General features: G+C 43.5%; 1 protein-coding gene and 1 pseudogene across 18 annotated transcripts in view; one reads left to right on the top strand and one right to left on the bottom strand.

Moving 5' to 3' along the window:
- Nucleotides 1-27,560, top strand: part of TENM2 (teneurin transmembrane protein 2) — a 1,678,453-nt gene that overhangs the window by 1,422,782 nt on the left and 228,111 nt on the right. The gene's annotated exons all lie outside the window — the stretch shown is intronic.
- On the bottom strand, nt 19,758-19,872 carry LOC129487090 (uncharacterized; annotated as a pseudogene).

Below are 27,560 nucleotides of genomic sequence, written 5' to 3'. Positions count from 1 at the left end.
GGGAGGCTGAAGCGGGCAGATCACCTGAGGTCAGGAGTTTGAGACCAGCCTGGCCAACATGGTGAAACCCCATCTCTACTAAATATACAAAAATTAGCCAGGCCTGGTGGCACATGCCTGTAATCCCAGCTACCCGGGAGGCTGAGGCAGGAGAATCACCAGAACCCGGGAGACAGAGACTGCAGTGAGCCGAGATCATGCCACTGCACTCCAGCCTGGGTGACAGAGCAAGACTCTGTCTGAACAACAACAACAACAACAACAACAACAAAAGCCAGGTTTCTGCTTTTCTGGAAATAGACGCAACAGCTACTTCTGGGAAATCTCTCTTACATACTTTTCCAGGGTGGCACTCTGAAAGAGAGTGTATTAGTTTGCAAGGGCTGCCATCTCAAGGGACCACACACTGAGGGGCTTACAACACAAGCTTATTGTCTCCTATGGTTCTGGAGGCTGGAAATCCAGCATCGCCGTGTCAGCAAGTCCATGCTCTCCCTGAAAGCACTAGGAAAGGGTCTGTTCTGGACCTCTCTCTCGGCTTCTAGGAGTTCTTTGGTTTGTGGCAGCACAACTCCAGTCTTACATGGTATTCTCCCTGCCTTTATATCTGTCCCTGCATCCAAGTTTTCCCTATTTATAAGGACACCATTCATATTGGATTAGAGCTCACCCTATTGAGCTCATCTTAACTTGATTATCTGCAAAGACCTGATTTCCAAATAAGGTCACATTCACAGCTATTGGAGGTTAGAACTTCAACATTTGTGAAGGAGGGGGGCAATTCCGCTTACCCACAATACAAGATTTTTCTAAATCCTTCTTTATATCTTAATAGTAATGGCGATAGTTAATATTTTTGAGCATTTACTACATGCTAAGCAGTTCACATAGATTTTTCTCATTTAATTCTTACTACCACTACATGGGATAGGTGCTATTATCATTTCTATCTTACAGAATAGGAAATGGAGGCACAAAAATATTAGATGACCTTCTCCAAATTATGTAATTAGTAAGTAATAGGGCCAGGTCTCAGCCCCAAGTGCACTGGCCTCTTAGTCCTTGCATTTAATTATCATCTAGACTCTCTTAATCACAGCTATCTTCATCTCTGGTATAATAGGTTTCCTGCTCATCAATGCCAAATAAGGGTAGACAAGTTGATTTCCTTAAAGCTTAAAAAAAAATTTTCCACAAAGGCTTTCCTTGCTGCCTTAGAAACGCAAATAAAACACTTCATTCTGCACTAGGCATAATGGTTTCCTCTTATTCAAATGCAGGGCCATCTGTGCAAAGTATTTTATTTCATCATTCATTGAAGTTCACTTAAAAGATGAAATCACCCTTAATGGAACAATGAAATGGAAGGATTCCCAAACTGAAGGCAAATGACTTGAAAATGAGAGGCTCTGGTTCCTGCCCGCAACCCCTGCCCAGGGTCTCATGAGTGACAGTGGTTCTGTTCTGACAGCCCCAGGGATGAAGAAGGGCTCTTGGGGAGCATAATGGCGCCATTTCCAGCCAAGCAGTTCATGAGGCTGAAGTGCTGTTTCCACACTGTCCTCTGACCTGGATCAGCCGCTGGGAGCCTAGCATTAATCTCTGTAGACTGGTGAAGCTTCATCTGCTTTGCAGGCATTGCTTTGGCTAAACAAGCCTGTAACTGATTCCTCTTGCTATAAACCAGCCTAAGTAGCCTCTTACCATCAGCCAGTACTCTGCTACCATCCTCCTTCTATAGCAGGACCACAGATGGAAAGGAAAGCTGCTTCCTCTCAAGTAAAGGACCAAAGACTGAGGGAAATTTTGCTTTTTGTAGGCAATAGCACAGTTTCCCCCTTTCCTCCTGACTGGAGACAGACAGTGCAGGAAATGGTGGGGAAAAGCAAATCATGCTTTATGTTTGAGAGGCACCTCATGATTCTGTGGTGGACAGCAGGCATCATTAGCTGCGTTTTACAATGGCAGAAACAGGCCCAGGTAGGGGAAAGAACTTGTCCATGACACAAGGCTAGCAAATAGCAGGTCTAGAGCCAGTACCCAGGTAGTCAGACTCCAAACAATATGCTCTTTCCACAGTGACATTCGGCGCTGCAGCAGAGAACGAGAATAAAGTGCTTCTGAGTTTAACTGACAGAAGCTTCTAGAATCGGAAAGAGAAAGAATGCCACAAAGAAGACTAAGGCACTTATTCCATGTGCTGCGCCTCAAGGAGAAGTCTGTTTAGTTTGGGAGACCAGAGTGCCTCAGATGGTGTCTCCCCAGTGGCTTTCTTGAGTTTGGGATTTGTCCACTTCATGATTGCTTCTTTTCTGTGGTGGGTGTTTCCCATTCCTTCTCTGAGTCAGCAAACAGCCATGAGGAAAAGTTTCCTCCTGTTTTTCTCATCCTCATTCCTGAGGATAAAAGAAAACCTCTCCTTTAGATCAGAAGAGAAGGCAGAATGATAGCAGCTAACACATGGTGAGCATTAATGATGCTTCAAGTTGAGGGCTTTCCTTGAATCCCTCGTTTAATTCTCTCCATAAGAAGAATTGTCCCCATTTGGTAGGTGGGAAAACCAAGTCTTAGAAAGTTTCAGTAACTTGCCCAAGGTTGCACCACTGGGGAGAAGCGGCACAAACTCGAAATCAAGAGGCCTACATTCCCCTCCTTCTGCACTGTTAACTTGAGCTGCAACCAGGGACAAGCATGCACCTTTCCAGAGCCTTGGTTCCTCCATCATAACATTTATGCAACACTCACTCTATGCTGGTCACTAGGCTTTCCCTTCATCGACACATTTAACCCTCAAAACAACCCTATGGGATTGTACTGTTTTTATCTCCATTTCACAGATGAGGACACTGAGGCTTAGGGATGTTAAGTAGCTTGTCCGGGGTTGTACAGATAGGAGCTGCCCTAACAAAACACCCGTGCACTGAACCATAACGCTCCCTCACCTCCCATGGGGAGTCCCCAGTGCCCTTCAACTCTGTCTTACTATCATTCCATTATTTTATCTGACAAACAGTATATATTTTTTCTTCCCCAAAGCAACAGCTTCATAGTGAGTTCCTGCAACATTTCAAGGAGCATTCATTATCTTCATTTTATTCCCATTTTACAAATGCAGAAACTGAGGCATAAATCAAATAACTTGCTAAGAGTAAAACAATTAGTGAAGAGCAAGAGTGGCTTCAAAGTCAGACCTGCTGAATTCCAACACCCATGTAAACATAGATTCTGTGGAGCTGGCACTCAGAAACCATATTTACTGCCTCTTGGCCTTGACCTCGCATGAGCGGTGAAATCATAATCCCCAAGCATCTTCTCAGTGGGAGGTGAAGGAGGCAGCTTGCTTGGTAGCTAACAGCAAAACCTCTGGAATCGGACAGAATGGCGCTGGAATCCCCACTCTTCCACGTACTGACTGCATGACTCTGAGCAAGTTACTTCACCTCTCTGAAATAGTTTTGTTACCTATAAAATGGTAATAATAAATGCACCCATCTCCAAGAGTCGTTGCAAAGATATATTAGATGTTGTATGCACAGCTTTTTGCAAAGTGCTTGGTACAGAATGCTCAATGATTGTTAGAAGAGATTAGAGTTGACCTCATAGGATCGCCACACTGAGCCACCCAGGATGGGACTCAACCTTGCAATGGGCTTCATCTCCTAGAAGGCACCCTGCTCTGGTCCTTATGATCCGCACTGACCGGTTAGCAGCTTCTCTTGCCCCTCAAGATTTCTTCACTTCCTTTGTACTGAGTCAGCTAGAGGGACCACTCCTCATTTCGCTAAAGTAAAAGGAAGTACAGACAATTGATGATTGATGTTAGAAGCAAGGGACAGGGGTGGAAAGCATGTGGGCTTCAGATCTCTGTTCAGACCCAGGTTTGAATTTGGATATCACTTAAACCTCCCTGAGTTTCAGAGTATCATTTTAGAGCAGCAGCATGAGGATAATAATGCTCACTTTTGCAGAGTTATTAAGAATAAACAAGAGGAAAATCATAAAGTGCTGTGACAAGTAATAAGACAATGGCTATTATTTTTAGATTGGCCAACTCTTTCACATGGAGCTCTTCATGGCAGACCATTGAGAACTGACCTGAGTTCCACAAACGTCCTTTGCTCACTTTATTTGGCACTGTTTGTGTGGTGAACTTCCCCCACTCTGGCTGTGGCTGGTCAGTCTCTTACAGTGTGTGGCTAGCAGATCACCTGTGAATAGCATCTGTGACTATTTAATTTGTATCGGGGAAAGAAAGAAGTATTACAAGGAAAGCAGGATGCCCCGTTGGGATGCTCAAGGCCCATTTTCTTGCACTTAGCCTAGAATTTGCATCTCTTGGTCATTGTGGGTCACTTTCCTGAGAGTAAAGGGGCTTCATTGGCTCAATAATTATACCAATTGTTTTTTCAATTGTGGCTATTTGAGAAAGAGGTTTCATATGTCAGGAGTACAAAGCAGAGACTGGCTTCGTAGATCTTTATGCCATTTTTGCCCCTCATCGTTGATGTCAGATGACTCTTCAGGCCCCCTTCTCCTGTCACTTTCTTCTTGACATAATAGCTTTCTTCTGTTCCATCCCCATCTTCCCATCTGCTGTTTCTCATAGCTCCCTCTTCTACACCTCATACTTTCCGGCCTCTGCACTTCCACTGTTGGGCAACAGAAGAGCTGTCTTTGTTTAAGCTTAAACTTTATCTTCTGGCAAAATGGAGAAATTAACTGCCTATCAGCATCTTGGAGTTGGTTGTGGGGTTCATAGGTTCATACATGTTAATTGTTTTAAAAATTCTCCTTACTATAGCAATGCAAGAATCACTAATCTTTCTCTCTTTCCCTTTCTCCCTATTCCTCTTCTCTTCTCCACATTAAGTCTGATTTTTTTCTCTCTCTGAATTTATCCAGCTTACATAATTTGCCTTTTCATTTTGTGAATGGAGATAATTTGTGAATAGAAATTACTTCCAAATGTTTCAAAAATATTTTCTAAGCATTTGCTTTAACATGGTGTTGTAAGCTCTTTTTTATTTCTTCTTTCTTTTTTTTCATAAGGAAATAAGTATTTCCAGGGAAATGAGCTTTAGGGGGAGAAAAGGATTGGATTTCACTCTCTTCTTGGGTCTCTTTTGTTGATGACAATTTTGAGCTGAAGTAACTGCAGATATTGACTTGTCGACCACCTGGGGTGGAGGAGGACAGTATTATTGAGACTCCTGCCCAGGAAGTCCCAGGAAGGAATAGGATAGGAGGGAGGAGAGGGGAGAGGGTAAATGAATTCAGAAAATAGAGCTAGCCTGGAAACTGATGACTTTTTAGATGAGAGATTCCCTACATCAGTATTAAGATGCATTCTTACATTTGGGTTGATTCTGGGGTGCCTCCTAAGGACAGACTTTGTCGTTTATTCATTAATTCAGCAAGCATTCACTAAAAACTTCCTTCTCTCTAAGACCTTAGTGATGCAGAAATGGGTGACTGAGGTTCCTGTCCCCAAGGAGATCTCCATCATACACAGAGAGAAAATAGATGTGCAAACTATCACTTATAACACAAGACCAAGGAGACCACACCTGTGCTAGCATGGAAGGAAGCACGCGGAGAAGAAAAGGAGTCGTTTGTCTGTTGGTATCAGAGAGTACTTTAGAGGGGAGGTGGCATTTGATATGTAGCTAGAAGGGTGCATAGGATTTTGGCAGAAGGGAAAGAGGGGACAAATACCTTTCAGGAATAAGAACACCAAGTGCAGTGATTAAAGCCTGGGAAATCGTGGTGAGTAGAATGCCAAGTATCATTAACACTGGAGCAAAAAGTATACAGGGATCTAGGGTATTGATGGAGAAAGTATTGGGGAGAAGGGCAGCATGACAACAAGCCTTTCATGCCATAAGAATGTGTTTTTGGATTTGATTCTTAAGCAACGCAAAACTCGCCAACAATTCTGAGTAGAAGAGGGCATGGAGCCGTCTGGCAGCCCCGTGCAGAATGAAGTGATGGGGTGAAAACTAGATGAGAGCCAAGGAGGCCATTCCAAAGCCCAGAAAGAGGAGACTATGAATAAAACAAGAACAATGGCAGGGCAGGCAGAGAGGAGAGGGGACATGAGGGAGACATCATAGAGGTTGAATGTCCTGGTTTGATCATTGACTGAATCTGGTGGGAGGGGAAAGGAGACATCAGGCATAATTCAGTCCATCGATCAGCCTTTTGCTCGATACTGGACAGAGTAACCTGGAGCCAGCCCCTGGGAAAAAGGGGTAGAGGGTAAAAGAAAGTTTCCTATTCCTATAATGTACAATGAATAATCAGTTGCAATTTCAGTGGATGTCAGCTGGGCTAGATGATGCTGGAGTTTCTGGGACAAAAGATGCACTTCCTAAGTTATTTTCATGCATGTAATGAAAAAATTAGAAGACAGCAGAATTGGGTTTAATAAACTTTCCTATTTTTATTTGCCACTGAATGATGTTTTAAGGACAATAAGTCCTTAGAGGAAAGAAAAGGCTTTAAAAGCACCCACTTCTTCTCTTCCATTGAAGTGATGTGTTTCACCTATGTGATGACTTAATTGCCTAAGAGCGAGGAACAGTGGAGCTACAGATAACCTTAGTTGGGCTTTAGAGCAGGGAATGGATTTCTACCTATACGGCAATTATATATCGTGTTCTCTGAGGGTTAGGATCCACACTGGGCTTCTGAATTGTGCTTAGAGGGGCCAGGGTTTAGATTGTTAGGATTTACAATCAGCATCAGATTGGGAAGAGAATGTCGAGGATGTAGGTCATTATCAGTCAAGTTCATTTAGACCTCCCCCCACCCAAATATATGCTCGCCACTTTGCTACAAAAGACAAGGTTAGGGGCTACAAGGTGACACCCGAGTATTCTTTAGTGGATGTTTGGAGTTTGCCCATTGTCCAGAGATAAGTAAGAAAGAAGGATTCTCCAAAACCCGGACCCTTAGACCTCAAGCGAAGGTCTTGGAATAGACAGTACCCACATTCCCCCTGTCCTTTGCTTCCTGTGGAAGTTAACTTTGTGCTTGTTTAACATTTTTAATTGGCCCAACATCCTCCTACAAGGCATTTTTCAGTCATTCTATGTTTGACTTTACCTGGTTGTGACTGTTTCCTGTTTTGGGTTTTTGACGTCGTCATTTTGTCTTGTTTTCATGAGAATATCGTTCCCTGCCCGCTGAGAGCCATTTGATTTTTCAGCAGCTTAGGTAGCAGATCTTGAAGACGGTTGCATCTTCACCTTGGGGAGTGTCTTTCAGTGATTCGTGGTTGGGTAGGGTGGAACCTCCACCCGCCGGCTTCCCAAACTGAAATATTGGCTTTTCTGAACCTCCAAAGTTGCTAAGATACAGTGCGTCTTTGGACCGCTTCCAGGCTTTTTCCTTCCACACTCACAGCTTTGACGGAATATTTCCTCTGCCTGATATCGTTAGAAAGGTGACATGCCAAACCAAAGTTAGAGCCGTTACAAGACATTTCTTTGAGTGCAGTTTCCTTGGTTCACCCGTTCATCTGCTGTGCTGGAAGAAAAAAGTGAAATCAAAAAAGCTCTATTAAATAGATGTGCCAAGGAACGAGGAAAAAAAAGAAAAGTTTCTTCAACTTTTATATGCTCAGAATTGTCTCACAAGCATATTTTTGTTCCTTTCCTCTATTTAAAAATTGATAACCTAGAAAGTCAGGAGCAGGCTAGGAATCGTTTGTGGCACAAAAGTGGCACCTACTGGTAAGCCTTGGCTTAAATGTGAAGTTTAGATTTGTGCTTGACCTTGACCAAAGTTATATCCTCCTGAGAATGCTTCCTAATGATTTTCTATGTCTGGAAGGGCAAACCCTCTTTAGATGTATAAATATTAAAAAGCACTTCTTAGGCATGAGGGCACTGGTTTCAGGGCTACAGAATGACTTTTTCAGCTTGTAATTAAAAACATGTACTGGATAACTAACCAGCAGCAGTGTTTGCTTAAAGGAGCAAATGATTTAAAACTGATTGGGTTGCACACCAAAGTGGAGTGACCCATGGTGGCTGTTCTTACCTCTGGTTTCTTGAGGCATCCACCCAGCTCCCCGAGGTTCCTTAAGTCATTGGGTTCTTGACACCCACAGCCTTCCTTTCCTTGTGTGTTTGGAGTTTTTGCTTTATCCTGGTATCCACGTTTTGTTTTTCATGTCTTTACTCTGTATCTGAATATTTATTCCACGTTTTGGTTTTCATGTCTTTACTCTGTCTCTGAATCTATAGAACTCACACTCAAGAAAAACCATGGCTCCCCCTGTTACAGTGCACACTCAAGTTTCATAAGAGACCCCAACACTGACTGCACTCAGCAGGTCAAACAATCGTTTTCAAAGGACCATAAGATTTTTTGAGAAACAGACTGTCCTACATATTTGAAATCTTTTTTTTCTATTTTAAAGGCAGATTCCACTGAATGCTGCAAAAGTAACAGAAATGATTAGAAACAGAGTTGTGACCTATCCAATTTCAAAAAAGAAAGGGAAGGGGTGAGATCTACCCCCTTCTAAGTGGTAACAGGCGCTTTCTGTTCATCTTCTCATCTAATTGTCTAAACAGTCCTACATCACAAGATACTGTCATCAACTGCATTTTACAGATGGGAACACTGAGACCTAGAGATTGTCTAGTGTGATGTAACAATTAAGTGGTCATTTTAGGAATCTTTCTCACTTTAAAATCCGTATTGTACTCCCGGTAGTATAAATAAAGATGACCTTTGTTTATTCATTTAGTCATCCATTCATTCCAAATATTCATTAAGCACCATGCATGAGCAGGCACGTGCTGGGGGCTGGGGATGCAGCACAGAGAAGAGCAGCCGGGAGCTCCGCTCCTCTGGAGCTTTCTGTCTGGTATCACTCCGAGAGTCTCCACATCCCAATTTGCTCTCTGCTCTGAGGGTCTTTTTTTAACCCCTGGGGGAGAAGTTGACAGATTGTGAACATCAATAGTTATTGAATTGGTTTTGTCCCAAGGCTTCTTAAAAACCGTTTTCAATGAGTGTCAAGCCCTAACTCTCTCCCAAATCCTACTGAAAGAAATCAGAGCAGGTTACGTTTTCATTGTCTAGCCACCCTTGGCCATGAGGCGCTGCATCCCGCTTTTTCTCGGGAGGCCCATTTTTCGCCACAACTCTTCAGCCTTCTACCACTCAGGTTAAGTTTTGCTTTGTGCATTTACAATAAGTGCCTGCCAGGCATGAGTGTTGCAGGATTAGAATAAAATAATGGGGGTGAAGGAAAGCAGATTTTTTGGAAACTGGTAGAAATGCTCCATGAAATGGAGCATTGTACCAAACTCAGCTTAGTTAAACAAATGCATGTATAGTGTTTCTTTTTATTTTCCATCTTAACAGGAGGAGGCAGAGAGCAGTGGTTACAGAACAAGTTTAGAATTGTTCCTGATTGTCCAAATGGTTGTTTTACCCCTCTGAGATTGGGGACTCAGGGGCAGCCTTGTCTCTCATGCTTGCCCATTCTGCCCCGCTCGAAGCCGCACTGCAGTGTTCCATGTCCATCTCGCCTGCGCTCTCTAGGCAAGGGTGCGTGTGCCATGCTATTAAACATGCCGCACCCCACTCCCCTGTCTTTCTCTAAGCAGTGGAAGAAGTTTGCATGGCCACCACAGCTCGGGTAGGAGGGACTTGGATTAGCCCAACAGCTTTCGCTACTGTCAGCTTGCGGCCTAATAGAGTTGGAAGACAGGGTTCTTTAGAGGCACTGGTTCTGACAAGGAAAGCTTCTGTAATCTTGCCTTTGTTTAGAAATATGAACTTCGAAACCCTGCTGCAGAGAGTGTCGGCAGCCACGCTGATCCGAGGCCTTGGGCAAATTCATTTGAATTGCTTTGAAACTGGATATTCAAAATTCAATAAAAATAAGCCAGCCTGATGGTACAGCTGCAGCATTCCCCCCATCCAGCTGGGTAAGCCGTGATGATTTCCAGGCCGCGGACTAGCAAAGCCCGAGTGTGATGGGAAGATGAGCGCCTGAGCTGCCAGAGAACTCTCTCTCTGGCAGCTTGGCCCGCCAACGGCTGCCTGCCAGCTGACTTGCAGAGCAGGGCTGGCTTTGGCACTAAGTGGCTCCTCTCGCTGGCCTGCCCAGGCGGGGATGCGGGGCCTTCCTCAGTCATGGCCAGGGTCCAGGGGGAGGGGATGCCTCAAGGGCAAATGGATGGGGTGTCGGAAAAACAATAAAATCACAACACTCCAGTTGTTTAGAGAGCAGCTGGACTTCCCAAACACTCTGCCACAGATCCAGAGCCATCAGACACGTAGGTGGGTTTAATTAAATTGTATGCAGATGCAAGCAAACATAATTTGCCCTTGAGCACACACTACTGCGTTTGCCTGGAAAGGGGGACATGACATCCCGGAGGGTGCTCTCTCGCCACCTGCCCTGGGAGCTCCCTCTTCATCATTGTTTATGTGGAAAGGCGATTCTGCTAGGGATTTTAAGAGAAGACCATTCTCACTTTCCTCTGAGTCTCAAGCAGTTTGATCTCTCTGCTTTGTGATGGTGTATCACAATTATGCATAAAAACTGTGACGTATCTGTAAGATGTATACATATATAGAGAGATTTATACACATATATATAAATACATATGCATTTATAGATGGATAGAGGGATGAATAGATAGACCGACATATACAGATAGACTCCAAATTCGAGAAGTGTGTCTTATTACCCCGAAGCAACCTCAATTTTAATAATTGGGCTCATCATACCCCATGCATGAGTTCAGGCCCTTTTCTTTGTTGGAATTTGTGCATATGTGAACTGTCTTGAGTCAGATTCCAGGAGAAATATATCCATTAGCCTTCCGATTGTCGCACCTATGCCACCTACAGTACCATACCTAAACAGGGGTAATTGGAGCTGCTGCGTGCAGGGACATTGTGAGCGGCCCACTCCATTGGCCTGCGTTACATATCGCCAGCCACTCAAGGGCCAGCCATGAAATTTAATTTGGAGTTTTACAGACACGTTCTGAATCCGAAATCTCAATAATAACTTTCCCTTTGCTCAGCCTTTTAACTGTGAAATTCAGCTGGGGAGTTTCGAAGCAGCAGGTAATGTCACAGCACTCCAGAGGGATTTTGCCAGAATTCTACTAAAGTGCTTGCAAGTGTCATTTCCATATTTAACTAATTTCAGTTTTTAATTAGCTCCATGTGAAAAATGAGAGTTCACGCTGAGCTCCTCTGTCAGCACAGACGCTTATTTCCTTTCTAGGATCTCAGGACAATTAAGAAAAAAATAGTTGATGCTACAGTAAGTGTGATCATGCATAGCTCTGTCAAGCCATAACATTGTTCCCTGACAGTAGGAAAGGGCCACTGCCAGGACCCACTCACCAGGCTGGGAAAGAGCAGTTTGGAAAAGGGTTTTACGTGCAGATTTGTGAGTCCTTGGTTCTGAATGATTCCTTAACTGCAGAAAGTATATTCTTGTCCCTAAATTCTCCAAGATGACCTGAGATTAGGTTTTGAAAGAATGCTATATGAAATGCAAAGATGATGTTACTCTAGGAAAACAGGTTTCCTCTGTGTTATCTCTGTGCTAAACTCCAGCATCCAGGTGCTTATCAGGTCATTTGATTTCAGATTCGTAAGGCCCTTGTTATACAAAAGTAACTTCTTTATGATTTAAGTTTCAAAATGCAGTACACACATGGAAATTTATGAATCCTACATTCAAAGTGTAAATTTACCACTTGGGACTCACATGCAAATGGAAGACTACATACTCTTCAAAAACAAATGTATTGGGAGGTTCTGTTTTGCATAAACTGAAAAATATTTGATGTGATCAGGTTTCTGAAACAATTTCGAGGAAGCCAAACAAATACAGGCCCTGCATTTCATTTGCATAGCATCCATGCTAATGGCATGATTTGTTTAAAAGAAAAGATTCATTAAAAGTTTTGAGAATGGTTAAAGTGGAAAAGTATTTGACGCTTCCCTATAGTAGCAATTCTTGGAAATTGGTTTGGAAAGTAGAATCCTTTTTTTTTCTTCATATGTGTTAGTGTTGGTAATTGTTCTCTGTTGACGATAGACATTAATAAATGATGTGATAGCAAGAACACTTGGTATCTCCAACAGGGACTGAAAATTGAAATCCAAGTAGCAAGAACAAGCTTAAGTATTAGGTTTATGTGGCTACATTGGGAAATAGGGTAGGATACAGGTAGGGTTTCCTTCCGTGTTCTCTTGACTACCACATGTTCTTGGGTTCCAAAGAGCAAACACAACTGTGTGGTTCAGGTATGAGATTAGAGGAGCAGGTGTCCTGTGGGGTTGCCAGAAATGCTGCCACTGAAGATGTGTTGGTATAAGTGGAACACAAAAAGATGGAGGCAAATTCTTGAACATGAAGAGACCACCCACAAGTTGTTTAAACCAAAATAACTGCCACCCGAGCTGCAATGGCTAGCAATAAAGGCTTCATTGGCCAGTGCGTCCTGAGGTTGGAATTCGATCTGTCTGTGTGGGAGAGGGCCTATTTGAGCTCTGAGGACGGAACTCCTATCTCCTTGGCTATGAAGGGGGCTCACTTGTGATGGGGAACTGGGAAAAACACAACTTCTATTAATAATAAGTTGTCTGTACAACTCTCTGGGGAAGATCATAGTTGGGAGCGCTTCTATTTCTTTGCTCTTCTCAAGGTATGATGTAAGTCAGGTGAGCCTCTTCTTGGCCTCCCAGGAACAGCAGCTCCAGCCACAAGAAGCCTGTCCTTCCCTGAGGAGATTTGACCCACCATTCCTCTGAGAGTTGGGGACCCCTCTCACAGTGCAAATAATAGGCAGAAGCAGTGTCCACCTAAATATTTATCCACTGACGTGGGGATTAGCAATTAGCCCTCTCATGATGGGGATTAGCTTAATAGAACTGTGGGAAGAGCACACACTCTGGAGGGTGAAGTTAGAATGAGCAGCAGAAGAGATGCCGACTTATGGAAGCAGAGAGAAATCCTGAAAGTTATAGTATTTTTAGGGCTTATTATATGAATTTTGAGCCTGGTAACTAAGAATGGAAACCCTGGATTTGTCATCAGAAGCACTTAAATCATACGTGGTAAATTATCCACATAGCTATTAATTTATACAACAAATGTTTCCTGGTACAAGGAAAGAGAACAGGCTCTAGAATACAGGCTGCTGGGTTCACAATCCCAGCTTTTCTACTTACCAGTGACAGGAGCACAGGTATGTTACTTAACCTCACTGCAACTCACTTTCCTCCCTGTAAAATGAATACAATAATAGCACTTATCTCATAGGGGAGGTTATAAAGACTAAACAAGATAATTCTTGAATAGCCCCTAGCACAGTGCTTGGCCAAAGGTAAGCACTAAATAAAATAGATTTTTACTGTGACAGGTTCTGCTTATACCATAGCGAACCAAACAAACCCAGGTTTTCCCCTTCCAGAATACATACCAGCATACACAGATAAAACCAAGGAAAACTAATCACAACCATTCCAGGGTCTATCAGCCTCCCAATTTCTACATGAAATAAGAATATCAAATTAGGAGGAATGGGACCATGTCAGCAAGAATAAGCTAATTAGCTAAAACTACTTACTAAAATGATAATCCCTCCACATGGACTAGGCGCTTGCATGTGCACCTGTCAGAAAATTAGCTACAGACACACACACACACACGTACATGTGAAATGACACAGAAGCACACTCCCCACACTGTGGAGAGCCAAGGTACCCTCACCCACCGAGACTTGACTCCTGACTGAGGTACTGATCATGGGGCTGTGGGGCAAGGACTCTGAAGGTCAACTCTGAGATCATTGGCACTTCATTAAAGAGTCTGTTCTAAGTGCACAGGGCTTTCCCAGAAGAGGAAATGCAGCCTCCCCCTTACATCCAGACATACTGCCCAGAAGTCCCTAGAACGGCTTTTTGTTTCTCTAACGCTGTCAGATAATTCACACAGGATTTTTCAGGCATCATAGCTTCTGCTAGCAGACTGGAGCACACAAACAAAAAAGTGCTCAGTTCCAAGTCTCGCCCGGAACTGACCTCGGCCCTGGACTGCCTTTTGTGTGTCCCAAATTTGAGCTCCGTGTTTTTGCCTCTAGCTTTCTGGTGCCATGTTCTGGGCCACGTGAGTGCTCAGAGTTCTTTTTTGAATGCTTGATGCTGAAAACATCACTCCTCGTGGCTAGAATGAAAGGTGTTGTCTAAAGAAAAGTCAAGTTGAACTGTCTGGTTCCTCTACTTTCGGAAATATAATGGAACCTCAGCTTTGCGTGGCCCTATCTTGTGTTAAAGATTCTAACAGAGAATACACCTCTATATATGTTTTTTTTACTGTTTTGCTTTTGTTTTTAGCTTTATTGTTTTCCTCTGTGTGGAATGTTCCAGTAGCAACTGTTTGTTCTTCCTTTCTAAGAAGTGTAGCACATAGGTACTATGGCAGATTTATGTGGTAGTAAGAAGACATCCACCTATTGCTTTGTGTAATAAACTTCTTTCCAGAAAGAAGAGAAAAAAATGGCTGTGCCCTAACTGCAGAGCAAGTTTAGTGAGCATTTACGAGAATCAACACCACTGGCACAAATGGAGCTTGCAGAGATCTTTGGGTTCCAAGTTTTCTGCCCATTCTAGAGAGGAGCAGACCTTAGAAGGAGGCTATGGTATGCCTTCTATGGAGGGCACTAGCACTCAGCCTGAGAGACAGGGTTGGACCAGCCAGTCAGCCTCTGCAGCCTCTCTCGATATCAAATGTCTCTAAGGAGCTTTGGCAAGAGTAGAATCACAATTTGATCCTAGCTGAAGTTCCTGATAAATCCTCAGGTCCCACCCAGGAATCACTGTGGTTGATAAAAAGAGGAGTCCATATGCTTTACACACGGAGACAGCCAGGCAGTTTTGACACTTTGTGGAAAGTGTAGAGGCTTGATATGGATTCTCTTCTAGTCAGAGACCCATCCCAGCGTGACACAGAGAAGGTGCTCAGGGGTGATTCTGGGCATGGGCAGTGCCTTTCTCCCCAAAGAACTCTACTTCTTCAAGCTTTAAACAAGGTGTGGTGGACACCAAATGAAGAGGAGTCTGCCTGGCTCACACCAGTTCCCTTGGTGACAGGTTGCCAAATGTAGGATGCCCAGTTAAATTTGAGTTTCAGAATAATAATGAAAATGCTTTTAATGTAAGTATGTCCAAAATATCGCGTGGGAAATTCAAATGTAACCGGCTTCCTGAGTTTTTATTTATTTGCCAAGTTTGGCAAGTTTACTTGGTGGATGTGTCTGTATCCAACGCCCTTTTTGGGTCCCTAAATCGAGCAGGGTTGATATTATTATCTTACTTTCCTCACTATAGCAACTGTCAAAAAAAGGGGGGGGGGCGCTTGTGACCTCAGCTGAGCCAGAGTCCTTAACTAGGGTCCCTAAAAGTGAAACTGGGAAAGTGGAGCTCTCTTTTCTCCTGGTAGCCCAAGGGCATGGGAATATTACTGTCTGTGCCCATGGTCCTCCCCTCAGGGATAAACCCTCTCTTAATTTGGTCAGGCTGCTATAACAAAATGCCAGAGGCTGACTAGCTTTTAAAGAACAGAAACTTATTTCTTGGTTCTAGAGGCTGGGAAGTCCAAGATCAATGCACCTGCAGATTCAGTGAGGGCACTTTCTGGTTCCTAGATGGCACCTTCTAGCTATGTCCTCACATGGTGGAAGAGACTAGCTAGCTCTTTTATAGGGACACCAACCCCACTCATAACCTAATCACTTCCCAAGGGTTTTACCGCCTAATACCATCACCTTGGTTAGGATCTCAACATACGAATTTTGGGGAGGGATAGACATTCAAGCCATAGCAAAAACCATTGGTCAGCTACTCTTTCACTTTCACAACCTGCCTTCATAGCCTTCAAAAAAAATTCCTCTTTCCTGCTTAAGGTAGATCAAGCTGAACCCTAAGGATCCTATGCTAGTACATAGCTACCCAGCCCAAACTCCCAAGTTTGGCATTATGGACTAAAGAAAGAGGAATTCACCCTAGGAATGCTTATAGACAGATGTTTACAATCAGATGCCCCAGCCACAATATATCCTTGATGGATCCTCTGGCTTTGGGCAGCCCTGTGCCTGCTAGTGGGGAAGGGGTGGCAATTGCTTTGCCAAACGGTGCACCTGCCTCAGGTCAGTACCTCCACAGTCAGGGCTGACCAGAACATAGAGAAGGGAGCCTTCCTGTCATGCCGCTTTGAGCCACTGTCTAAAATATCTTCTGTCTGAAAATATCTCTCATCCTTAACTGGCACCATGCCTAAAATTTCCACCTTTAGAGTTTATATCTTTGGCTTAAATCATTAGTCTTCCCTATAATTGCACATCCATTAATGATAGAATGTGTGATGTTGTGGGGAGGATGTGGATGAATTAATAATTAATATCAAGATCCAACAGATTTTTTAAAGTTCCATTGATGTGGCTGATAGTTTGGAAAGCAGAGTTCTGACAGAGTTGGATGGGAGTCCTGGAAACCTCTGATGTGATGGGAAAGCATTCATACAAGAGGCACTGCTGAGTTTGGAGGGGGGCACTGAGTCTCTCTGATCATGGGTCACCTGGAGCAGGCAGAATGGACACAGAGCAGGTACTGGATGGAGAGGAGGCATGCTGAGAAAGAATGTCCCTGTTTTACCATGTTACTTTGGCCCAAGTCTGGTTCTGGCTCTTTTTTTTCTTTTCTTTTTTTTTTTTTTTTTTTCGTATTTCCACCCTAGCTTGAATATCTCTTTTCCATATTGCATCTTCCCAGCTGCTTCTGACACACTACCTGTATGGGCAGAGACCTAGTGCCTAGACCTGGAGGGAGATGTCTGGGCTCTCTCACCTCCTCCACCTTCGTAGAAACAGACAAGAGGAGCTTGCTCCTTCCCTTCATGTTCTCTTTCATTAATTGCTGTCAGCCAAGCCTTGTGCAATACCTGTGGTTCTCAAACTTGAGCATTCATCCGAATCACCTGGAAGGCTCGTTAGCACACAGATACCTGGACCCCACCCCTGAGTTTCTGATTTGTAGGTCTGGAGTAGGGCCCAATAATTTCCATTTCTAATAAATTCTCAGGGGACGCTGATTCTGCTGGTCTGGGAACTACAGCCCAAAACCATTGGCCTAGACAGTGAGCTTTTTGAGGGCGGGAGTGGCGTCTTCAGAATCATTGTATCCCCAGAGCCTAGCACAACACCAGGCACAGGGTTGAAGGTTAGGAAATGCTTGTTAATGGAGCTCTACGAAGCTACACAAGGCTTTACCCTGTTGCAGCATCAAGGCTAACCGTGTAAATACCCTGAATTTTCAGATATCAGATTAAAAGAAGAAAATACTATTGCCATCTAATGTGTTTTTTACGCAGTGGCATCTCCAGAATACATACAGGAGGGGATTAAAGGTGCCAGTCTGGGTGGAAAATGGGAGGTTGGGGGCTCGTCTTAAAGCTCCACTTGCATAGGAAAGACACTGTTTTTACTGAGACTCTATTTGTGGTAACATCAGAGAAGGTTGATGGAAATCATTTAGAATTTTCCTACTCACCTTCCTTTTCTACCCCACTGCACCCCCGGACCACTGCTTAGTGTCACCACTGATTTCACATATGCATGAGATATATGTACCAGGTCAGCTGATCTGAGGTTCCTCTGTCAAGCTTCACCGCAAAAGTGCAGCTTCAAGAGTCAGTGCAGTGAGGTGGACGTGAATGGGATCGGGGATCTGTGCTTTTCATAGAGATGAATGTCCTCTCTGCCGAGGTATTAATCTTTCCAGGTCTCCATAACCTGTTTTGTAAAATGAGTCTGGAGAAGGTGACCACTGAGTATTTTCCTATATTTCCTAATTTCTGTTATTTTAATTCAAAAGGCAAGCTATCTCAAATTTAGGATGGGCTATTTGCTTGTAACCTAGCTATTTGGAATTTCAGAGAGTTTTCTCCAGACAGACCATATTCCTTCTGGACAGTTCACGCAATAATTGCTCTTTGTCGGGTTCTTAACTGTGTGTCAAGCACTGAGATAAACGTTTTGCATACTTTATTTCATTGAATGTGGCAACCCCCCTGGGAGGTAGGAAGTTTTATGATTCCCATTTTGCAGATGAGGAAAATGAGGGTCTGGGAGGAAAGAAAGAAAGAGGGAGGGAGAGAGGGAGGGAAAACTGAAGGAAAAGAAAGAGGGAGAGAGGGAGGAAGGGAGCAAGGGACGGAGGGAGGAAGGGAGGAAAGGAGGAAGGGAAGGAGAGAGGGAAGGAGGGAGGAAGGGAGGAAAGGAGGAAGCGAGGGAAGGAGGGAAGGAGGGTGGGAGGGAGGGAGGAAGGGAAAGAGGAAGGGAGGGAGAGAGGAAGGGAAGGAGGGAGTGAGGGAGGGAGGGAGGGAAAGAAAGAAAAAAGCTTTCCAAGAGCCTCACAGCTACTAAAATCCAGGGCTGGGACCTGGACCTGAAGCCAGGTCTGCTGCTTCCAAAGCTAGTCTAATCACCATATTCTATTGTTCCTACAAAAGCCTAGTTTACCCACAATGCACCCGAAATGTAGAATCTGGCTTTGGAGAGAAGTAGGCTTTCTTTTTTCTGCCACTTTCACTATGAGAGACAGAAAGCATTGTAATCAAGTGTTCTGAGACAGAGTCCCCAAGTTCAAAGCCCAGCTCTGCCACTACTGGCAGACTAATCTTGGACAAGATACTTAATCTCTCTCTCCCATAGTTTCTTCAGCTATCAAATGAATAGGATAAAAGTATCTACCTCTAGAACTAGTATATTAAGTGACTAATACATTAAGCTGAACCATGTGAAACTGGTGATATTCTACCATATTTAATCTCCAAAAAGGGCAATTTCATGTCTAAATATTTAAAGTGCTTATTATAACAGTGCATGGCAAACAGTAAGCACTACATTCATATTAGCTATGATTCTTATTGAAAATTGCCTTGAGAGTTTGCCATATCTGGGGTATAGTAGGGGCTCAATAGTTGCTGGTGAATTTATTGAACGAAGTAGAAACTGGGATGCCCAGGAAACATCTGGGGTAGTCTGGGTTATGAGGACCCTCCAGGGCTGGGAGAAAGGCAGGTAGGGCAGGGGAGGAGGTTAGGACTCTTAGATTTGAACAGCTTTGAGACTCTGTTAGTATTGCCCTGGAATAAGGCAGGAAACCTCAAAGCGAGAAGGACCGATCCCACAGGTCCAGCCACCCTGAAGCAGTTTTTGTCCTCTGGCTTCTAAAGAAGCAAAGAAAAACCCTCAAGGCAGAGGCAGTGGGGAGTTAGGTATTATGGTTTGCTCGTGTCTTGCTTTTTTTACAGCTAGAAATAATGAGAAAAGGCAGGCAAGGGAGAGCCTCCCTTCCAGCCTTTCCTCAGCCGCTGGTGTTTTTCCTTCCTAGACCACCGTGTGAGAGGAAGGGGAAAATGCAGAAATAATGGTGGATCTTTAGGAACAGAAAGACCAATATTAGAGGTTAGGTGTAACTGAGCAGAGAGTAATATTTACCCAGGTATGGTAGTCATATCACCATATGGCTATGTGTAGCATGTGGACACACTTCTGTATTACAATAGTTATGTTTATTTCAGTGTATGACAAAAATCTTCACACATTAAGTTTTTTATTTCACAGATATTACTTTGGGATGAGGCTAAACTGATTAAAGTTTTTAAAAAATAGATTGCTATTTTTTCTTTCTTTTTTCATAATATTCCTTCTTGCATATATAACAGCTCATGGGTTGCAAAAGAGGATTTATTTTTTCGTACCTGTCTACTATAAGTCTTTGTCCACAAGTCAAACAAAAGCAAACACAAGTGCTAAAAAGGAGATTGATTTTAAAATGTAGTTAAGAAATAACAATCTAAGTAGAGCTTAGATTTCGCGAAAACCATGAACACGGTAAATGATGACTATGGTTAGGGAAGCACTAGAAATGTGGTTAGGATACATCTCTGTATTCCTGGCTCTGTCTCTTAGTAGATAGGTGGCAGTGGGCAGGTTATTTAATCTCTCTAAGTCTCAGTTTTCTTATGTGTAAAGTGAGGATACTTGCAACCTCAAAGGTGATTTTTTTTTAATGATCAGTCAGAAATGTCTTAAAAGCAGGTAATAAGAATTCAGTAGACACCGTTTATGCCTATTATCATTATTATTAGCCTGGCACACTCCCAGACCTCAGTTAATTGTAGTTTTTTAGACAGAAGTTTTCAAGCCATTCTTTCATTCAGATAAATATTTCTTAAACACTACTGTGTTCTAAAGCTTATGCTAGCTGTGGGGACAAATTTGAAAGAGGGGAAGGAAGACCTACTCTCACCTCTCAATGTGTTCATGGCTCAAAATTTGGAGGGGGAGGCCAGGCATGGTAACTGTAATCACGCCTGTAATCCCAGCACTTTGGGAGGCTGAAGTGGGCAGATCACTTGAGGTCAGGAGTTCGAGACCAGCCTGGCCAACATGGTGAAACCCTGTCTCTACTAAAAATACAAAAATTAGCCGGGCATGGTGGCGGGCACCTGTAGTCCCAGCTACTCTGGAGGCCGAGGCAGGAGAATGGCGTGAACCTGGGAGGTGGAGCTTACAGTGAGCCAAGATCGCCCCACTACACTCCAGCCTGAGCGACAGAACGAGACTCCGTCTCAAATATATATATATATATATATATATATATATATATATATATATACACACACACACACACACACACAAATTAATCAAGAGTTGTGGCACGTGCCTGTAATCCCAGCTACTTGGGAGGCTGAGGCAGGAGAATGAATTGCTTGAACTTGGGAGGGTGCAGTGAGCCAAGATGGTGCCACTCCACTCCAGCCTGGGTGAAAGAGTAAGACTCCGTCTAAAAAAAAAAAAAATAAAAATTGGAGGGGGAATAGGATGATCAATAAATAAGTAATTACCAATGTAAAGCCATAAACTCTGTAAGTGGTGTGGTTATAAAATATCAAGGGAAGGCCAAGTGTGGTGGCTCATACTTGTAATCCCAGGACTTTTCAAGGCTATGATGGAAGGATCACTTGAGCTCAGGAGTTCGAGACTAGCCTAGGCAACATAGTGAGACTCCCGCCCCATCTCTACTAAAAAATTAAAAATAAAAATAATAAAAAATAATAACTTTAACTGACCAGGAATGGTTGATGCACGCCTGTAGGCCCAGCTACTTGGGAGGCTAAGGTGAGAGGATCACTTGAGCCAAGGAGACAGACAGCTGCAGTGAGCTATGACTGCACCACTGCACTCCAACCTGGGTGACAGAGGGAGACCCCATCTCAAAGAAAATAAATAAATAAATAAATAAATAATATGATAAAATGTCCAGAGAGCATGCAGGAGGAGATTAGCTTAGAAAAATCCTGTCAGCCACAGTGGTCTAGGACCTCCTCTGTGAAATGTGTTCAGTATAATTGAAGAACTGAATTAATTTACATTGAAAAACTGAAATGATATAAAATACTTTCATTCAGCACATTTTTATTGTTTTTACAAGACGATGTTTCACTTTAACTTGAAAATTTAGCATCTGAATTGAGATGTGCTGTTAACTATAAAATATAAACCGGATTTTGAAGACTTCGTGCAAAAAAAATCTTTTTACTGTCTCATTAAAGATTTTTATGTTGATTTTATGTTGATAATATTTTGGATATATTGAGTAAAAAGCATAGTATTAAAATTTTTTTACTCATTAAATGTGGTTACTAGAAAATTTTACATTTCATAAGTGGGCCAGGTGCAGTGGCTCACACCTGTAATCCCAGTACTTTGGGAGCCAAGCAGATCACCTTAGGTCAGGAGTTTGAGACCAGCCTGGCCAACATGGCGAAACCCTGTCTCTACTACAAATACAAAAATTGGCTAGGCATGCATGCCTGTAATCCCAGCTACTCGGGAGGCTGAGGCATGAGAATCCCTTGAACCTGGGAGGCAGAGGTTGCAGTGAACTGAGATAGAGCTGCTGCAATACAGCCTGGGCGACAGAGGGAGACCCTGTCTCAAAAAAAAAAAAAAAAAAGTCATAAGTGGCTTGTGTTTTATTTCTATCGGACAATGCTGATTAGAGCAGAATGCAAATAACATTCACAGTAGAGAACTCCAGAAGATGTGGACATTTCAGAAGAGACCCAACTTCGGTTACCTTGGACAATTCTTTCTGACAGAACTAGAGCAAAGCTTAAAGGATCTGAGGGCACTGATTCAAAGGCTGTTTCTGGGGCTGCAGAAGAAGAGAAGTGCCTCTGAGGTTTCGTCCTAACTACAGGATCTTGCTAGAGTTGCCAGATTTAGCAAACTTACAAATTAAAACCTGGCAACCCTAGACCTTGGGTATGTTGTAGAACTGCAACAAGCCTTGGTCTCTTCGTCTTTAAAATTGGGATAAAAAAGTAACTGCCTCGTGAGTGTCTTGTAAAGCTTAAATGAATCAAATAAGACCAGTAGGAGATGCATTGAGAAAGTTTCACCTAGAAGAGCTAAGCAATGAAAACAAATTGGGGAACTTTCGAAACGTGCGTATCTTTCTTTAGCTCTGAGCATGCAGGTCAGGGAGAGCTCTCCCAGGCCAGTGTTAAGGGAGACACCAGCCCCTACCTGGGAGGTGTATTAGGTTAGGGCTGGCTTGGGGACTTCCATAGAGTTAGGATCTGGCATGGGAGCATAAGCCATAAGGAGGAGGGGGACACATCATGACCATGTCGAATGTCACTCTGCTGTCATTGCAATGCCTTGTATAAGCCAGAAATGCCACAACAGTCTGCAGTGCTGCTGCCGATTGACAGAATCGTGTGCCTTTAGCACCAAAGAAATGTGTGTGACTTGAGTGTCACATAAAACCCTTAAAATTAGCTCTCTTGGGATGAGCGTGATGGCTCACGCCTGTAATCCCAGCACTTTGGGAGGCCGAGGCAGGCGGATCACTTGAGGTCAGGAGTCTGAGACCAGCCTGGCCAACATGGTGAAACCCCATCTCTACTAAAAATACAAAAATTAGCTGGGCATGGTGGTGGGTGCCTGTAATCCCAGCTACTTGGGAGGCTGAGGCTAGATAATCACTTGAACACAGGGGGCGGAGGTTGCAGTGAGCCGAGATCGCACCATTGCACTCCAGCCTGAGCAACAAGGGTGAAACTCCGTCAAACAAACAAACAAACAAAATATATATATATATATATATATATATATATATATATATATAAAGTAAATTGTCACAAATTCAAAATAAGTCTGTTGTATCATTTATCTAATTGCAGATGAAAATGTAGTTCTTTTTTATAGATGCAAGTAGCTTACATTCCAAAAAGAAATTATCCTCCCCCACCCCACCCCAGATTAGCTCTTTCCTCATAAGAAGTTGACCATACTGACATTAAGCATATCAGAGGCTGAGGAGGACTGCCCCTTGCCCAGGTTTTCATTCCCTACTACCTAATCAGGCACTGGGAGATAGAACTAATTTTTTTAACATGATGTTTCTTTCCATCAGAATCAAGTTTTAAATGTTTCAGGTTAGCTATGTGAAATCCACTTAACTGAAAACCATTTGCAAGAAAGATCAAATCCAATTTGCTAATACAGGACTTTTTTTTATTTCTCAGTTTGAAAAAATCTTGAGCTAACCATGTCAGAAATTAAAAATTGAAAAGGACTCTGGCAGCCTCCCCATGTGCCTAATTTGGCTTTGCTGAACAAATGACCAAATTGGAATGAGAATTACACACAGGATTTGCTCAACATCCTTACTTCTTCAACTCATTTCTCACTCCTGAAAAAGTACCAAGTTCGCATGCAGGAAGGAACATGTCTATATCGACCACAATGGCGTCAGACCAGGTAGAAATAGAAAAATGGTGATTTTAGATTCTAGCTGTGAATAAACTTCTGTAGTAGGAGATATTTGTCATAGAAACTCAATTTAATGAATTTAGGATCAGAAAGGACCATAACGGTCTTTTTTTCGGCCCATTTTGTTAACAGGTTATTTTGTTCATGCCCTACCTTGCAAAGAGTAGTAATAAAAATATTAAGTGAGTAAGAGGAGGCGGCTTCTCTGAAGTCCACCTCATTTTGTCTTTAATAAGGCATTGCATTGCACATAGACACCAGAATTCTCTGTCTTTCTTTAAGGAGATAGAAGACGACAGTAGAGAGAGCACCACAGAGTCAAAAGATCAAGGTTCAAATCCTGGCTCAGTCAGCCATTAGCTGTCATGACCCTAGGCAAGTCGTCTCACTTAAATAGGGCTCAGGGTCACCATCTATCTACACAGCAAAAGTCTGGACCAGATGGCCTTTGAGGCCCATCTTAACAGTGCCTCTGCCATTGTAATGTGACACAGAAAAGGAAACCACAAAGGTTTCTCTGAAGGAGGGGGTTCAGGCAAATGAGAGAAGAACACCTAGGTGAATAGAACGCCAGTCTTCACTAATGCTTGATGTTGAGCTGTTGGTTGTCAGCGGATGGAGTGGTACTCAAGAGCTTCAGGTGTCACACAGCTCAAGTTCAAATCCCACCTCTAACACTTACCAGCTGCGTGTTACTTCAGCACTCTGAGCCTCAATTTCTTCATCTGCAAAATGGGAAAGCAATATATATCTCATAAAATTGGTAACAATTGCTTATCACAGAGCCTGGCATATGCTAAGGGCTCAGTAAGAGTTAGCCATGATCGCCATTGTTACAAAACAACCCAAGACCCAGCAGGAGGTGAAATGTTTCTTGAGTGCGTCCTGTGTGCCGGTTACCCCCAGATCCTCACCACTTTTGCACCTTCTCCACCCTGCAAGGTCAGTGTGAGCAAGAAAACAAGGCTAAGAGCAAACGCTTGGCTCTAAAACCAGCTGCCCCACCTACCAGCCCTGTCAACACCTTTATGCCTCCACTCCTTCCTCTGTAAAATGGGAATCATAGTTCTTACCTCTAGGTTTACTGTAAAGAGCAAATGAGGTGATGCATATAGAGGGCTTAGAACAGTGGTTGACACTGAGTCAGTACGTCACAAAAATGTTAGTTGTTATAGCTAAGGAAAGTGAAGCTCAGAGAGGTAAATCTGTTTGCCCAAGGTATCCGCTTGTGCATAGTGGTGCAGAAATGTGAACCCTGATTGACATGAACCTGGCGTACATATTCCAGAGATCCAGGTTGGGAGATCCTTCCTCCTTTACACCTGGTTCCTAAGGCCCCACCTGGCCTTTTCCTCCGGTTTCAGGATGGCTGGCTGTGGGCTCCAGAGTTCAGATCAGAGGGCTCATTGGGAGCAGTTTGTTGAGGGCTGCTGGGGACTTGGGAAGGGAAATGAATCCAAACCCTCTCCGCCCTTGCTTGCTGCCACTGAGGGGAGAAACATGCCCTAGGAATGGAGTATCTTGGATATCCTAATTGGCACACTCTGACCCCCTTGCCACTCCTCCTTGCAGAAGCCTATTTTTCACAAGAGAGTTCTTTCTCTTTGTTCCAGCGCGCATTGCACATCTACCGATCAATATGACATCTTATCCTCTAAAACATTCATAATGTCTGCTTCCTGTGATGCCGGTGGCCGCATGCCACGTGCAGCCTGCTTCTTCTTTCCTTTGTAGTCGGTGGTCTCACGGATCTGCCCCTCTTTAATGGGGCTGCTGGTTGCCGTTCTTTGGAGAAAGACAAATATTGTTTGGGTTGTCAACAGTGAATGACAAGCTCGGAGGGGAGAAAGATCCATTTAGGTGTAGGTGTGTGGATTGTAGGGATGTGTTTCGTTATCAGAAAAGCTCTTAAAATCTCAGACCATGATTTATTTGGTGAATAAAACCTACCGATATTATCATTCTCTAAAGGTATTTTGATCACATGGGTCATTTCTTGGAGAAAGAAAGGCTTTTATTTCTTAACCAGGAAAAAAATTGCAGCAGGAACGGGGTGGTCTGCGGTGGGAAATGACACTCTGTGCAGCTAATGGCTGCAGGCATGTGTTTATCTGCATGAGGCTGAGCTGACTTGCCGGACAATAGGATGCCTGACTAGCATTGCCAGTCAGGTACATTCCTGGCCACCCCTGCAAGGAAAAGAAAGTGGCTGTGAGCACATGTGTCTGTCTTGTGTATTGATCTGCCCAGTGATGCTGAGAGCTAGGGGGTGTGGTTAGAGGTCACCTCGGCACACCAGATGCCACACACTCACAGTGTCAACAGCACCCAACTGCAGTGCACCTGCAGCAGCGGGTTCCAGGAGACAAGGGGAGGGACGCTGCCAGTCGGGGAGCCCCACGCATCCTGAAGCTGCAAGGAGCCCCATTTGTTTTCTGCAAACACAGCAATTGATTAATCTCGTACCACCTCCCACTCACTGTACCATCCTGAGCCTGTCATGAGAATAGATTAATGCTCTGGTCTTTCCCTGTGGATTCTTCTTGTCTCAAGAACACAGTGCTCCCTGGTCCCAGAGCTGCCTCACGCAACTATCACCTTGTTCTCATGGCAGACACAAAGGAGGGGACAGAAAGCCCTGCTACTTTTGTGAGGGACTGGAAGTAGGAAGGCAGCAGACAAAATCCCTGCTGAGGACAGTTTGGGGACTGTAGCTGGAAGATTTGAGTTCCTCTAGAGAGGTGAATGCAGGCGAGTTTCTCCAATGCCCCCTCTCATTTTGATGATCCTGCCACGATTCTGGGATTGTATCTACCTTTCATTTTTCTTCTTCTTTGTAATTCCTGAGCCGTAAGCCTTGCAACCATTTGGAACTGCAAGCTGGAAGTTGGACAGAGGCTACTAAGTTTTCAGAACATTCTCAGGAGATAGGTGCACAAATCCCATTACCGTTAAAGGGATTTGTGGGTGTAACTTCCATGCGGTGCTTTGAAAATTCATTCCACTCAGTGTATTTCAACACTGTCTGGGAAAAATAAGAGAAATCACTTCACCAAGGTGGTTAGAAAAGGATTTTTGGTAACCCTTCAAGATTTAAATTTTTAAACTCCTTTTAAGACTTAAGGCATTTCCAAGAATGTTATCCCACACGGTTTTGTTTGCATTACTTCTTTCAGGCTGAAGGTAATTTTGGCACTGACAGCATTCCTAAAAATAATAATACATTGCAGTGGCCCCTCCTCTTTGAGGAGGAAGCACTGCACTCAACTGCATCCCCAAAGGATGACAAGCAAACTGACAAGGGAAAAAAACACCAAACGTGTTGTTGACTGGCCTGACTGGCAATTGAAGTTGCCGAGCAGATTTATTTTACGTTGACAATGGTGGTTCAAGTTAAATAGCAAACTAGTTGCCAACCAAGGACATATTCATAGAGACTAATGGCTGCTTACAAAAGGAAGTGTGTATTCATGAGTGAGCCTTGACAATATTTAGTAAGTGATTCTATAGCCTGCCTGTCCTCTTCGGTCTTGTCTAAGTAGTGGTTCACTTGGAAACCTCAGAGGGCCGATGTCCTCCAGTGAGAACTCTGAATGGAGTGTCTAGGAGGACAGTATGGGAATTCAGAACTCTGACTCTGAAGTTACATGTGTC

The sequence above is a fragment of the Symphalangus syndactylus genome, chromosome 7 (assembly GCF_028878055.3).
Source record: "Symphalangus syndactylus isolate Jambi chromosome 7, NHGRI_mSymSyn1-v2.1_pri, whole genome shotgun sequence".
Classification (NCBI taxonomy): Eukaryota; Metazoa; Chordata; class Mammalia; order Primates; family Hylobatidae; genus Symphalangus; species Symphalangus syndactylus.
This window is presented reverse-complemented; position numbering and strand designations above follow the sequence as displayed.